Genomic DNA, 14,389 nt, shown 5'->3' with positions numbered 1-14,389 from the left:
TAAAATTGTAACTGACAAAGGAGACATTACAACTGATACAGAAATACAAAGAATCGTAAGAGACTACTATGAACAATTTATGCCAAAAATTGGATGACCTAGAAGAAATAGATAAATTACTAGAAATATGCAACCTGGTGGGACTGAATCATAAAGAAATAGAAAATCTTTACATCCAATAATAGGTGAGGAGATTGAATCAGTTATTGAAAACCTCCAAGGAAAGCCTAGGACCAGATTATTTCACTCATGAATCCTACTAAACATTTAAAGAAGAATTAACATCAACCTTTCTCAAATTCTGCCAAAAAACTGAAAAGGAGGGAACTCTCCCAAATTCATCCCATGATGCTACTAGCATTACCTTGATACCAAAGCCAGATAAGTATAGTACAAGAAAAAAACTACAGGCCAATATCCCTGGTGAGCATAGACACAAAGATTCTCAACGAAGTACTAGCAAACAGCATTCAACAACAATTGAAAGGATCACACACCATGATCCAGTGGGATTCATCATTGGAATGCAAGGATGGTTCAATAAATACAAATCAATAAATGTGATGTATATTACATTAATAGAATAAAAGATAAAATTAATATAATCATCTCAATAGATAGGGTGGATAATTTTTAAAAATTCAACATCCTTTCATGATAAAAACTCTTAACAAATTGGGTATGGAAGTAACATATCTCAACGTAATGAAGGCCATATATGACAAGTCCACAGCTAACAACATACTCGATGAAGTGTTCCTGTAAGATCAGGAACAGAACAGCGGTGCCCACTCCTATTCAACACGGTACTGGAAGACGTAGCCAGAGGACTTATCTGGCTTTGGTGCCAAGGTAAAGCCAGAGCAATCAGGCAAGAAATAAAATAAAAAGCATCCAACAGAAAGGAAGAAGTAAAATTGTCTTTGTAGATGACTTGATCTTATATGTAGAAAACTCTAGAAACTTAATTTTTCTGTGTTAAAGCAGACATTCATTAAAATCTATTTATATAGTGTTTATAAACAACAACAAAAAAGTACACAGTCCTCATCATTCAGGTCAACAACTCTATTCCCAGAAGTGCTTTGAGAGAAGACAGGTTTCTCTGCCCTTCCCTTAAGAAAAAAATTCTGTTTATATTCCTGAAAATGACACATTTATTATACCACCTCTTATAAGAACAACCCCATTGAGATCCCAAAACCTCTGCAGAGAGTGAAGAGATTTTAGCAAAGAACCTCCTCCAGAATGCAGTGCCTTCTCGCAGAAGTGTAATGCAAGAGACACATAAAAAGGTGGCTGTGTCAGGGGAGAGTATGTAATCTGACAGGTGAGCCATGAAGAACCTGATGGCCCAGGTAGCAGTCCCACACTGGGGAGCATGGCCAGCTAGGACTGCACAACTTCCAAACTTTTTTCTACTCCTTATTTTCTGAGGTGGCTTTGGTCTCCAGAAGTATATCAGTCACATTACAAGGTGCTTTGCCAAAGGTCCCTGCTGTAATTTCAAACAAAACTTTATCAATCCCACTTTTGCTGCTTCTTCCATTTCTTCTAGACCATCCATGCTTTCAAGCATATCATCTACCACCTCTTCCATGATCCCAGCCTTCACAATCTTTTTGGAGAATTCCTGTATGGTGCCCTGGATTGATGAGATCTTCACAGACTCTGAGTGGCCTTCATCACTTCGGTGCTCTTGTGCAGGACAGGAACCAGCCACCTTCAAACCACAACTGATTCTTCATCCCCATAAGCAGAGAGTTCATGTGAGCTTTGGATGCACAAAGCTTGCTCACAGCCTTCCTTGACCTATCATGTCATTAGCCGGAACCATACAGACATCCTTCTGGCCCTTCTTGGCAGCATCTTTCATAGATTATTTCACTCTTTCTTTTTCTCTTTGGATATCTCTTATTTGCCTATCTGCAGCTCTCATTTCCTTTTCTAATCAGCAAGATCAACATAAGAGAAGCAATTGCATTGCTGTACACTAACAAGGAACTATTTGAAAACAAAATAAAGACACCTCCCCACCCCAGCATTTAGAATAGCATCCAAAGAAAATTTCTTAGGAATAAATTTAACCAAGGAGGTGAAAGATTTGTATAGTTTCAAACTATAAAACACTGATGAAAGAAACTAAAGAAAACATAATTAAATGAAAGGATATTCTGTGTTCATGGATTAGAAGAACCAACATTGTTAAAACGTCCATGCTAGCCAAAGCGATCTACAGATTCAGTGCAACCCCCGTTAAGATTTGAATGGTATTCTTTATGGAAATAGGGGGGGAAAGTCCTAAAATTCATATGGAAACATGAAAGGCCCTAAATAACCAAACCATCCTGAGAAAGAAGAGCTAAGTTGAATGTATCACAATTCCTGATTTCAAATTCTATCACAAAGCTAGAGTAATCAAAAAATGTAGGTATAAAAACCAACATATAGACCACTGGAACAGAATTGAGAACTCAGAAATAAACCCATGCATATATGATCAACTAGTATTTGGCAAAGGAGCTAATACTTCTCAATGGAGAAAAGATAGTCTCTCCAATAAATGGTGCTGGGAAAACTAGATATTCACATGCAGAAGAATGAACTACACCCTTATCTTACACTACTCACAAAATGGGTTAAGACTTAGATGTAAGATCTGAAACTGTAAAAGTTCTAGAAGAAAATAGGGGTGTAAGCTCCTTGACCTTGGCCATAGCAATGGATTTTTGGATTTGACACCAAAAGCACAAAAAACAAAAGCAAAAATAAATGAGTGGTACTACATCAATCCAAAAAGGTTTGGCAGAGGAAAAGAAATAATCAAAAAAATGAAAAGGCAATCTCTGGAATGGAAGAAAATATTTGCAAACCACGTATCTGATAAGAAGTTAATGTCCAAAATATATAAGGAAGTCAAGCTCAGTAACAAAATCCAAAAAACAAAACCCAAATAAGCCGACTAAAAATGGGACCTGGATAGATATTTTCCCAAGGAAGATCTACAAATGGCCAACAGGTACATGGAAAAGTCTACCACATTCATCATATTGCTAATTGTCAGAGAAATGCAAATCAAAACCACAAGGGGCCATCACCTCATATAGGTTAGAATGGTTATTATCGAAGAGACAACAAATAACAAGTGCTAGCTGGAATATAAAGAGAAGGAAATACATATACTGTTGGTGGAAATATAAATAGGAATGGCCATTATGGAAAAGAGTACGGTGGTTCCTCCAAAAAACCAAAACAAACAAACAAAAAACTTAAAAATAAACTACCATATGATTTATCAGTTCTATTTTGGGCACATATCAGAAGGAAATGAAATCACTATCTTAAAGAGATATCTGTGTCCTTAGGTTTATTTTAGCATCATTTACAATAGTCAAGACATGAAAACAACAATGTATCTATCAACAGATGAATGAAAAGACAATGTGAAATGTCTATCTATCTATCTATCTATCTATCTATCTATCTATACACACATCTATCTAGATGTGTGCGTGTGTATTCCATTCATATAATGGAATATTATTTGCAACAACGTGGACGAACCTTGAGGGCATTATGCTAAATGAAATAAGTCAGAGAAAAACAAATACTGTACGATCTTACTTATATGCAGAATCTAGAAAAACTGAATTATAGAAACAGTAGATTGGAAGTTGCCAGGGACCGGGGGTGGGAGGGGAGGGGAATGTGTGAAGGCAGTCGAAGGATATAAACCTTCAGCTTTGGGGTGAATAATATCTGGGACTTAATGTACACCATGATGACAATAGTTAACAATATTATACTATATACTTAAAAGTCACTAAGAGAGTAGATCTTAAAAGTTCTCACCATACACACACATACACACACACACACACACGAGTAACTATGTGAGGTGATAGATGTGTTAACTAACCTTATTGTTGTAATCATATTGCAATATATACAGGCATCAACTCATCACATGGTACACCTTAAACGAACACAATATTACATATTAATTTTATCTCAATAAAGATGGAAAAAATTTCAAGCAAATATTAACAAGAGAAAAAAGGGAACAGAAATTCAATAAGGCGAGAAAGCAGGAAATATATTCCCTATATGTGTGTACCTTTTCCTGGACAAGGGGCAGGAGCCAGAGAGCTTCCCATTCCCCTCTTCCACCTCAAACACAAATAAAATAGAATTCATCCCATCTAGCAGAACAGAGAATTGTTGCCTCCAGCAGGAACTGTATTCCCCACTAATCTCTGAAACTGTACTTTTTTGTAACTATTTGTAACAAATCATTGAATTAATTTCCTTTTTATTTCCTTATGAGAAAACTAAATTACTAATATTATCCAAATGTTCTCCCTCACTGGAAAATTCCCCTGTTTCTAGTGTTTGAGTTTATATGATTCCATTTGGAGTTGATCTTAGGAGGCATGAATTTTTTTTTAAAAGGAATTATTCAGTACTAAAGTCAGTCTAAGCATTCTCCTCTTTGTAGGATTTTTTTCTTTTTTAGGTTCTTTCTCTCATCTTTTATTCACTCTCTTCTTTAATAGTGCTACTTTCCATACAGCACTTTTCATTTTCAAAATGTATCCAGACTTTTCAAAATAAATGTTGGCCTCACAAATAAAAACCTTGGGGCTCAGATGGACCGTTTGGGGATAATCCATCAGCCCCCATAAAGAAAGCCAAAGTTTTACCAAAAGCCTTCACTTTACAATCTTCTCTGACTGAACACAGCCTACAGGAGATTGGGTTTGCAGATATTTAGAGCATTTCTTTTTTTCTCCTTAGTCTGCTTGGGCTGCCATACCAAAATACCACAGCCCATGCAGTAAACACAAGAATTTATTTTCTTAGGGTTCTGGAGACAGGGCAGCCCAAGATCAAGGGGCCAGCTAGTCCTGTTCCTAGGGAAGGCTCTCTCCCAGCAGCCAACGGCAGCCTTCTTGCTGTGTTCTCACCTGATGGACAGGGAGTAGGCGCTCTCTGGTATCTCTCATCACGACATTAACCCTATCAGAGCAAGATGCCACCCCAAGACCCTATTTTGCCTTAATTACTTCCTTTCACTCCAAATAGAGTCACATTGGGGATTAGGGCTTCACATGGATTTTAGGAGGACACAGGGCAGTCCACAGCACCCCTGAAAAAACTATACTACAAAGTCAAAATGGACAAATGCACACAGAAACTATCCCTTTCTTTAAGTCAATTACCCAGCGGCAGCAATTAACGGTGAAAAACACTTAGCGAGTCGTGTCACCCGCCACTGCCTCTTCTGCCCCTCCGAAGGTGGAATCTACTTTCTCTTGTGTTTCAAAGCACTTTAGGAGAGCTCTACCTCCACAGCCCTGAGAGCTGACACTGCCTGGGCACTTCTGCAAAGACGGAGATGTGCTCCTTCTGCCCACCACGCACTCCTCCCTCTCCACTGGAGCAGCGGAGCACCTCTTCGTGAGGCAAGCATCTGTCCTTGGGTGCCTTCCATTTTCTCTCTCTTCTCCAGGGACCTGTGTGTGCTATGCTTCTCTCTTTCCAGCAGAAATCTTCCCTTCCATCTCCCTTGCAACCCTTCTAGATGTGGGAGACCATGCACGCCCTCTGCAAAGTGCTATCCAAGAGCAAGCCCCCCCCCCCATCACCGCTCCTTGGCCTCTCAGCTCTGTGTAGTACATCCAACACCAGCTTCTGCTGGCTCCTGGAAGCCTTGGCTCCCTCAGTGCAGTCCGCCCTGCAGGTGGAGCTGGAAGACGCTCGGGTTCAGAAGGAGTTCTCCATCTTGGTGTGATCTCCCACATCCATTGCTACCACTGAGTGCTGGTGGTCCATGGGATGCAGGCAGTGCCCCCGGAGGCCAGCAACCTCCCCATCTTCTCCAGGCCTCCTATCTGCCAGGGCGGAGGATGGCAGAGAGCTGAGCAAATCTGAACCCCTGAGATGTGACTGGATGACAAGAGAGTCTGGCTGTCGTTCGGTCCTGCTCCCAGGCTGAAGGGAACGTCTATTTGAGCTGCCCTCGGTGCCTGGGGTGGAGTTGCACACAGGAGAACAGAGACATCCTCCCTTCTTTACTGTAATCCTGAGTCACCCCACCTCCCCCACAGTGGAGGACACAGAACTAGGCCCAGTGTCGAGGCACTGTTAGCCACTTCTCTGAGAAGAGCACACTATAAAGAAGCAGGAAGCATAAAGAAAGAAAATAGGAGGACTTATAAAGATGCACATGGTTCCTATTTATACCATCAAATTAATCTCCTATCTTTCCTTTTTTCTTCCTTTCTCTCTCTCTTCCTTCCTTCCTTCCCCCACACCTCCCTCTTTTCCTCCCTCTCTCCTTCCTTCCTTCCATGGCCTCAGACCAATCATTGAGGGCCTGCTCTACAATGCTCTAAGATTTGTTTTGCATAATTTTATTAAGTTTTTACTAAAGTTATACTCATAAAAACATTCTGTTGGGCCAAAAATTAAAATGTAGTCAGTCAAAGAAGCACCTTAAGCGGATATTCCCCTAATTCAACACTTCGTTTCTCTTGAAAGCTGCATGTTACTTTTGGGGGGCCCCTGGGTGGCTCAGTCAGTTAAGCATCTGACTTCAGCTCAGGTCATGGCCTCAGGGACCTGGGATCAAGCCCCACATCAGGCTCCTTACTCAGCAGGGAGTCTGCTTGTCCCACTGTCTCTCCCCCTGTTGGTGCTCTCTCCCTCTCTCTCTCAAATAAATAAAATCTTTGAAAAGAAGAAGACGACGACAACGACAAAGACAACGACGACAACGGATGCATGTTACTTTTAAATCAAGTCTGTAGGGCCACCAGCATATGGTTTAATGGGCTCAGAGTAAGTCAGCCTGGGTGGAATTCCAGCCCTACCACTGCTGACTGTGCTCTTGACCAAGTTACTCAGGTTCTCAAAGGCTACATTTCCCCACCTCTGAACATGGTGATAATAATGCTAACTATCTCGTTAGACTATTGTGAGGATAATATTAATCAACACATGTAAAGTACGTATGAAAGGGCCTGGCATCTAGTAAGACTTTAACAAATATCATATAATATTATTATCATATTAGTCTTAAGTTTTTATTGAGTACCTATATTATCTGCCTCAAATTTCCCTAGGCAGGTGAGATGTGTGCGTTGACTGGCCTGACTTGCTGAATTGCTTGACCCAGGTGAGTGTTTCAGAGTGGTGGGAACAAGGACTTGCAGGGCACCTGGGAGCATCCCAACCATGAGGCGTGTGGCACCAGCATCTCCAAGACACCACTGTCATGACCAGTGGCTGCCATTGTGAGCATGTGGGATTTCTTCCATTTGCATTTAAGACTCCTCATGAAAACCTGGCAGACAACATTGTACAATAATCTTTCCACAAAGCAACGTTGTAATGTGCTTATAAAAAATAACGAGTTCTAACACATCCGCGTCTTCATATCATTTTCAAGGGCGGCCATGATTCCTTCCATCTTTCCATGTTTCGACCAGGAGGGAGATAATTCTTCTCAGCTTCCTCGATGAATAGCCCCTTTTGTACGGGGTCTAGGCTCAGTGGCAGAACAGTAGATGCCTGTAGAATGGAACCACAAGGCTCACAGGCAAAATGAAGTAACATGTTTTTAAGCAACCCAGGAAATGGTTTCTCTGTCCTGACTCTCCTCCAGGTCAATAGCTCACATACTTGCCTTCTCTGGTACAACTCCTCTTGCCCTCCCTCTGTGACCGCCTCACACGAAGCCGGAAGTGCAGCCCCAGTAGCGGGCCCCACCCTGGTTCCTGTCAGGAACATTCCCATGAGCACATCAGCTACCCCCTCACTCAACCACAGCACATCAGGACAACGGCTTATCCAGGGATAGAGTCTCTTAAGAGTTCACAAAAATAAAAAATCGTGTATTATTTCAAAAATATTGGGCATTTTTTGCAACGACATGGATCGAGCTGGAGAGTATCATGCTAAGCAAAATAAGTCTGTCAGAGAAAGACAAACACCATATGATTTCCCTCACATGTGGAATTTGAGAGACAAGTGAGTAAAGGGGGAAAGAAGAAAGAGGGAGAGAGACAAATCAAGAAACAGACTCTTAACTCTAGAGAACAAACGGATGGTTCCCAGAGGGGAGGTGGGTGGGGGGATGGGTAAAATAGGGGATGGGGAGGAAGCAGCGCACTTGCGATGAGCATCCCGTGATATATGGAAGCGCTGAGTCACTCTGCTGTCCACCCGGAACTAATAGAACACTGTATATTAACTAACTGGAATTAGAAACTTACAGGGCGCCTGGGTGGCTCAGTCATTAAGTGTCTGCCTTCGGTTCAGGTCATGATCCCAGGGTCCTGGAATAAAGCCCCACATCAGGCTCCCTGCTCAGTGGGGAGACTGCTTCTCCTTCTTCCTCTGTCTGCCACTTCCCCCCTGCTCGAGCTCTCGCTTGCTCACTCTCTCTCACTCTCAAATAAATAAATAAAATCTTGAAAAAATAAACCCTTAAAAAAATGCAAGACATTTGGCCAAGGAGCCATGTTGAAATGTGCTTTGACAGATAGGCTTTAGAAGCACTTACATTTCCTTCCCTGGAAGCAATTGCTCCTCACACCTGCTGAGCTCTGCACATTCACAGAGCACATGGGCGGCGGCTCCACCTTCACACCCACAATGTGCAGTAGGCAAGCAGCTTATATCAATAATAACAATAATAATAATAGTAATAATAAAAACTCTCACCGAGAGTTTACTTGGTGCCAGTTATGGAGCCCAGGGTCTCGTATGCAGGAGCCGAGCTGTCATTAACCACTCTGAGGATCCCTGTTGAAAGATGAGGAAACCAAAGTTCGAGACAGCAACCTATCCCCATTTTACAGATGAGAGCTCCAGGGATTCACCCCAGCAGGGGTGGTATGTCCAGGTCTACCACCAAGTTCCAAGACCTTTTCTAAGACACCATACCGTTTTTCAGCAGCTCCAAGTCACCCATGGGGTCTGAGACCTTTTGGGTACCACGTGGGGGGCTTACTGTCCCAGCCCAGGAGAGGTCAGTCACAGTGGTCAATCGGCTGTGCCTGCAGGCCACGCTCTGTACACAGACACAAAGATATCTCACAACCAAAGGCAAAGGGCGTGATCCCAGTTGGAAATGACTAACGGGGATCCTTTGCCTCTGAGGCCAGAGCTTGAATCTACAACTAGTTCGCGCCAGTTCCACTGGCGTGCTGTCTACACAATATAAACCATGGCATTTGGCAATGGCTCTTAAATTTGGCACACTCCACGCTCCTCCTGGACCCACGAGATAACATAACCAAATGTTTTCTGATGCTGTAAGAAATGAGTGTTTTGCAGGTAGGAGGAAATGCAAACATCATCTGTATAAGGGGCTTGCTCCATCCAATCCCAAGGGCAAAATGGCTCACTCCTTCCCGACCCTTCAAAAGGTTAAATGTGAGCAAGGGCCCAGATAAATGGTCACAATGCAAACAAAGTCATGTAAATAAATGCATCTCTGATCTATGCAGGCTGGTGATGCCAAATATGCCATCTGCACCATTTCTCATGATGAGTCGATTCCCCCCCCCGCCCCGCAAATGTCCCAAGCAGTGAGAAGATGACCATGTTTATGCAGACCAAGGCATGCATCATTTGATACTCCTGGAAATTTTTTTTAGAGTTCAGATCCACAGAGAATTAGTAGCATTTGTGTCTTTCTAGGTTAGCTTGGAGTTGGAAGAAAGAAAGAAATCTCACTGGAAAGGAATGGGGCTCATATCCAGGGCCTGAGAGGGTACCTGCAATTGATTGTGATTTTTAGTGGGTTCTAGCAGCATCTGCAGTCTAAGACTGCTCCCCTTGCCCTTCACTCATTCACTTAGCAAAAGCCTTATCAGAATCTAATTATGGTGGGAGCATGTTAGGTATTATGGATGCCAAGTTAGATAAAAGACGGTGCTCGCCTTAGAGAGATATTCCTTGTACTGTGAGAATTTGCTTGGCACGATTTATGGATAACTTCTTGAGAAATAAAAATCAGGAGTCTGTAATCAGAATCACGTGTGGATGGAGTTTCTTAAAAATACAAATGACCAGGATGTATCCCTTCAATTACTAATCCATCCATAGCAGGGCTCAGGTATCTAGGTTATTTAAAAAAACAAAACAAAAATGGAACTTGTAGGTCAAGGGTCATCAAACATCTTTTTGTAAAGAGCCACAGAGTAAATATATTCAGCTTTGTGGGTGACACAACATTTGTTGCAAAGACTCACCCCTGCCATTGTAGCCTGAAAGTAGTCACAGCCAGCATGAGAGTAAGAGGGTGTGGCTGTGTTCCCATAGAACTTTACTGTTGCAAAAACAGGCTGCACGCTGGATTTAGCCGTGGGCTGTAGTTTTCCATGTCCTGTGCTAGATGATTCTTATAGACAACTAGGCTTGAGATCTACTTGCCTAGAAAATATTGTGACTTTGTGGGTGTGGGACGAACACTACCACAGATATGAACAGAAGGAATACTGCTTTTCCCACATCAGAGCGCAGAAACCTTCCTTCAAAGCAAGCTTTACAATGCTTACATTCAATCTTATCAAATACTTTGCAGAGATCCATATTCAAGCGCCCTTGTTGTTGGAGGTAGGGACTTTTACTAGATAGACAGTCTACACCAAAAAATTAATCTACCTGCATTCTAAGTTTTTCTGAGATCAGAAAAAAAATAGATATTTCTATGATTATTAGATGTATCATTACATCTTAGGATCTGGTGTAGAAAAGAAATAGAGAACTTTCGAAAGACAGTTTTTAAATTCTAAGGTAGGTCTAAGCTCTTAACTTATAATTATTATATTTGGTAGACTTAAGGAAAACACATCAACTTTTAACTATAAACTATTTGATATTCTTTTAGTTCTAAGGTTTTTGAAATACACTTTGTGCTTATTGAACGGCAAATTCCCTTCAACACTTATGAAATAACTTTGGAACTAATATTCCAACTCTGGCATAATACACAGTTTTGTGGGAGAAACAATAACAGAAAGTACTCATAGCCTAAGTGGTAAATGCTATAGTCAGGGAAACGCAGCCACAGGAGTAACTAATTTTCTTTGAGCCTTTGAGCGGGGATAAGGTAAAGGAGGCAGAGCAGGGAAAGCATCAGGGAACTCCAGGAAGAGCCATAAGAATGAGGCAGCATTTGAGCTGGACGCTGAAGGATAAGTAGGAGCTCTCCAGGCCCACAAAGTACAAAGGAGGGGGGAATTATTTGAGCAAGAGCACTGAGTCAGGAAAAGCACCCATGTGTAAGGAGTGAGGTCTAGGCTACTCTGACATGAGATCAAGATGTGGGGGCAGAATAGTGGAAGAAAAAGCAAAGGAAACAGCCTGAGAGGAGGTCTGGGGATGGTAATGCCAAAGCTTTGAGATTTCTTTGAATAGGCTAAGGGAAGTCGTGTACATTTTAAAGTAAGGAATTGACCTAATCTTGTCTGAATTTCAGAAAGATTATCCTGAGCCAGAGAAGAGCCGGCCTTGAGCCAGTTCAAATGTTCAAAATCTGACCACCAAACAGGGGTGGTAAAATCTACCGCCCACATCCCGCCACCAGAAGCTAAACCAATTCCCCAAATGCCAGGATCCTGGAAACGTGTATTCAGGAAGCAGGCCCTCGTTGTCCCATTCGCTCTAGAAGGAGGCAGGGTACCCCCTGAGGCCCAGGACCCAGCTTTGTCACCTATCCCCCTGACAGCCACATGTGGAGAAAAAAATGCAACAGAGCAAGAAAAACAAACAAACCAACAAACAAAAATCCTTTCAATCGTCTGAGAAAGACTTTTGAAACACAGGCGCTTTCCTATTGGGGCCCTCATGCTCTCTCCATTCAAACCAGCTCGCAATCAGGGCACAAACGTACTCGGTCTGTGGGTCAAAGGCACTGGCCACCCATGCTTCCATCAAGCTTCGCTGGTTTTTGAGTGAAAAAACCATGTTTGTAACATCCTCGTTAGTGTAATATGCCCTTAGGTGTACCTGTGAGGCAGGCACCTCACTGTCCGGTCGTGTCTGAAATACAGGCTTCTGCTCTCTTGACTGTCCCTACCCCGCGCACGTTTCCCCCACCATACCTAGTGCTCCCGCGGGGCGACAGCGACCCTTGCCTTCACTACAGCCTTGCCGCCTTCTCTGCGTGACCCCCACTCCCCAGCTCAGAGCAGTTACGGGACTTCAAGGAGACCAAAGGAGGCTGGTGCTTAAGGAAAAGCAGTGCCCCCTCTGTTGGAAAGGTGGCCAGGTGAGCAAACCCCCCGGAGCGGAAACTGGTGCATCCCCGGCAGGCCGGCAGGCACTTAATGAGGGCTTTTAAAGAGATTCTTTCAATAAGCCTTTATTGACCATTTGCTGTGCCTGCTATAAAAACCTAATAAGGCCCAGCAGTGATAAGAATTTTCTCTGTGGTGTCGACTGCTTCATCATAGAAGCTCTGAGATTTTTCTAAAATCATGCAAGGGAAAGAATAAAATCCTTCCAGGCCACCTTTGGCACCACGAAGACCTTTCTCTCTCCCTCTGGTCAGCCACGTCAGACGGGGTCTCAGCAGAGGAAAAGCAGCTGGCCCTGGGCCACAGAGCAAGCTGCTGGTCTAAGGAGAGAGAGAAAACCTGCAGAAACACGTGCTCACTTGACTTGATTTCTGGTCATAAAGCAACCAATTACCCAACGAGGATAAAACAGCAGTTGTTGGGGTTTTTTTTCTTTTTTTCCCCCTATTCTGCTTTCACAGTCAGCTTTCTTCCCTGTTTCTAAAATTGATTTCATTCCCATTTAGCTAGAAGCCAAACAGAGCCCTTAGTCCGCTGTGTCCCAGTTCACTCTCCATCATGTCATTTTATTTTAAATTTAGAATCCAAATCCTTGTTTACATGTAAATAACTCAGTGTTATTTATGCTTATTTAAAAACAAATAAAAAGAGACCACTAATTATCAATATTGTTTGACATATACCATTTCCAGCAAAAGATCCTATCACGAGTGCTCATTTTTCATTATTTAAAGATAGTTTTTAGCTCTTTTTCTCTTGAGGACTGGGTTTGGATAATTGAGCTTTAAAGAAAGATTGAAAACTCTCTGGATATAAAGAGAGGGAAAAAACTGAAATGTTAAGTACAAAGTTGTCGTCCACTATTGCCCTTCTCTTCAATAATGGAAATCAGTTTAGTGCACCATGCAAAAGAGCATCCTTATATTTTCAAATTGCAAGTGTCCAATTATGTGCAAGGGTCAAGGCAGAATTGATCTGAAGGAGCTCAATTTTAAAATCCTTTTAAAAATCAGGACAAAGGATGCTGTATTATTAAACGAAATGTTTAAAAACGAAAAGTATTATGTGTGCCGCATGGGGGAAGATCAGATTTTTATTAATGCAAGTTTTAAATGCTGATTAATCCTCTCGAGAGTCAGTTTCCCAAAGCATTGGACTGTATTCAAGTCTTTTTCAAAACGGCACATCGCTTCCATTATTCTGAATATTAATTGAACAACATTATAACTAAGGATACAAAGCAAGATTTAAAAGATGATTATGGCTGTCAGTGCTTACATCTAAATAAGTCTTCAGAAATTCAAGCTTAGAAGAAAAAAAATGTTGGAAATTGGTCTTAGGACAGCAAAGATCTCTCTTAGCCTTTTTTAAAAAAAGAATGTGATGCTTAAGAACTCAAAGCTTCAGCTGTGACTTGGTCTTAATGTATTTATCCGGGCAATCCTCAGTCAGAAATCAGAGTTACTTCTGACTTGTGATTTGGGACAACGTCAAGGGCATTTTCTTTAGGGAAGGAAAAGGGGAACCAAAGAATATTATTAGTTGATAGAATTTTTCCATTTCCTTACTTCGTATTTCTATTTTGGTCTCCTGTCTAAACTCAAAAAAATCAAAGAATTAGCCAAATTTAATCAAATAAAATATTACTATGGTTTCAAAACAACTCATTAAGCTCAGAGTCAAGCAACTGCAAGTCAGTAATGACTTATTTTCACAATAACTAATTGTCTAAATTCTATCTCCCAAATCCAGTGTGGGGGTACATAAGATCCCCATTTCCCCACCAGAAGTGATGGAAAATATTGGCTTCTCTTATGACCTGGGGGAATTTTAGTTTCGTTTTGTTTCCTTAAATGTTTGCTATGTATTTGAGCGATAGCTCTTTGTTTGAAAGGATGCAAAAGCCACTCTTACATCTAATTCTAGCAAGATAAATGGCATTATGAAGGGAATATTAAAAATTTACAGCCCTCTTTACTAAGTTTATTCGTCAGCCAAACATGCTGAATATTGCATAACACACACACACACACACACACACACACACAAGCATGCCATCCCAACGATGAAAAAGA

General features: G+C 41.7%; 1 pseudogene; it reads right to left on the bottom strand.

Moving 5' to 3' along the window:
- Positions 1-794: 794 nt before the first annotated feature.
- Positions 795-8,980, bottom strand: LOC100466000 (annotated as a pseudogene).
- Between the last annotated feature and the right edge of the window lie 5,409 nt (positions 8,981-14,389).

The sequence above is a fragment of the Ailuropoda melanoleuca genome, chromosome 8 (assembly GCF_002007445.2).
Source record: "Ailuropoda melanoleuca isolate Jingjing chromosome 8, ASM200744v2, whole genome shotgun sequence".
In the NCBI taxonomy this organism is placed as follows: domain Eukaryota; kingdom Metazoa; phylum Chordata; class Mammalia; order Carnivora; family Ursidae; genus Ailuropoda; species Ailuropoda melanoleuca.
Note: the sequence above shows the minus strand (reverse complement) of the source record. Positions and strands in the feature narration are given on the sequence as shown.